The following is a 1,716-nucleotide window of genomic DNA, read 5'->3' on the forward strand; positions in this document are numbered from 1 at the left end:
TGCTAGATTAAAAAATCTGGAGATTCTCAGGATCATTGCTTTGCCCATCTTGTACATATAACTGTATGGCTTGTCACTGTCATGTTTCCTAGCTCTTCTCCTTTCCCTCTCTTAATTAGTTCACGAGTTCTTGCTTTCCTTTTAGTTGTATTATACCTTTCTATTTGTATTTCTTCTTTTGAGTTCTTATACTAGGGAAACAATAAGCTATTTACATGTGAGTCTGGTTTATTTCACTTATGAGTATATCTTAAGTGGCATCCACTTCAATATAAAAAAGAGCCACTAAATTATGAGAAAACAGTTTGCACACTAGAATCCAGGACATGCAGCAGCCTGAAATGACACAGCGCCAGGAGTCCCAAAGGCATCACTGGTAACAGCTAATGGTTCTAATGGCCTGTATCATCAAATTAGGACTTAGGATACACTCTGGATGCCTTAAGCAATCAGGAGAGTAAAGAAAATATTGTGAAAGCATTGCTGTAGGGCCAGCCAGATAGCTCAGCAGATTAAAACACCTGCTTAGGCAGGCAAAGTGCTGGGTCTTCCATCCCTGGTTCATGATTCTGGCCTTGCCTTTGGGGCATGCTGAGATGTTGAATGAGACTGAGCGTGGTGGTGCCACCCTGTAATCTCAGCACTTGGGAGGCTGAAAAACATGAAGGATCACTACGATTCTGATCTGTGTAGTGAGACTCTGTAGACCCTGTACTAAATATTTTTTTTTACAAAAAGCATTGCTACAAAAATTCTTCAGAAACAAAAGTTTCCCTTGTGAGCAAATGCTCAGACATCCAGTCCCATATAACCATCCTCCAACGCTAGCAGAGCTGTGTTGAGTATCCAAACTACACAGGAAAAATGAATCATGGAGGGCTTGTGGGAGGAGGTAGATGAGGCAAGAGCCCTGCATTGTTCACACACCCTCTCAAGCCCCCTGAGGCTCCATCTCCACGTGTCAGTCACTATCTCCAAAAGAATTTATTAAAAGATTTTCTTCTATTCTGAATTCCAAGAATCACCTCTTACCATGGCCATCCTCCAACAAGTGGCACCTGTTGGCCCTGCTGTCCATGCTTACATGCTTGGTTTTCTTTCAGAAAGGTCCAGTGCCTTCCCTGGCCAGGCCATGGGCAAATGGGGAGCTGCCATCGGGTCTCTGGAAATGTTCCACAGTCTCATGGCTCAAGGCCTTCGGTGAGTGCAGCCCTGGCTCTTTTGCAGTGTCTTCTGATTTCCATGAGTGCCTTTTGTTTTACTTTTGTTCTTTTTGTGTCTGTGGAGTTCAGCTTCAGACTATACTACCAGAAGATTGGGGATCCAGCTGATGCCTGCAGAAGAAAAAGCCAGAAATTAGCAACCCAAACATCAGCACCACCTCAGACAGAACCTGGCACTGAAGTGTCCACTTAGTGAGGACACTCAGTGTACAGTTGCGGGTAAACACTTGTCTAGTTAAAAATGGGTTTTCTGTTTTCAGCTGTAGTAATTTTTATATACAGAGCTATAAATTCACCAACTTCAAATCCACCCCTGGCTCCCACCCCTCTGTGGTACTCGGGCTGTCAGCTGAGAGATGGCTGGGAGGACTTAAGTGAAATCTCCTGAAATCAGTAGCTGAAAAGAAGGGAGGGAAGAGAAGGAAGGAAAGAAGGAAAGTAACTGCCTATTTGCATATGACTTTGGTAATGTTTTGCTAAGATTAATTTTAAA

At 43.4% G+C, this 1,716-nt stretch overlaps 1 long non-coding RNA gene across 1 annotated transcript in view; it reads left to right on the forward strand.

The window, feature by feature from the left end:
• The window catches only part of LOC111816392, a 17,429-nt gene that overhangs the window by 15,008 nt on the left and 705 nt on the right, over window positions 1–1,716 (forward strand). Inside the window, exons 2-3 of the long non-coding RNA XR_002820796.1 lie at window positions 1,104–1,200; window positions 1,293–1,442. This is a non-coding gene — a long non-coding RNA (uncharacterized LOC111816392). The remainder of the gene's footprint in view (window positions 1–1,103; window positions 1,201–1,292; window positions 1,443–1,716) is intronic.

Source organism: Octodon degus, unplaced genomic scaffold (assembly GCF_000260255.1).
Source record: "Octodon degus isolate 3935 unplaced genomic scaffold, OctDeg1.0 scaffold00031, whole genome shotgun sequence".
Lineage (NCBI taxonomy): Eukaryota > Metazoa > Chordata > Mammalia > Rodentia > Octodontidae > Octodon > Octodon degus.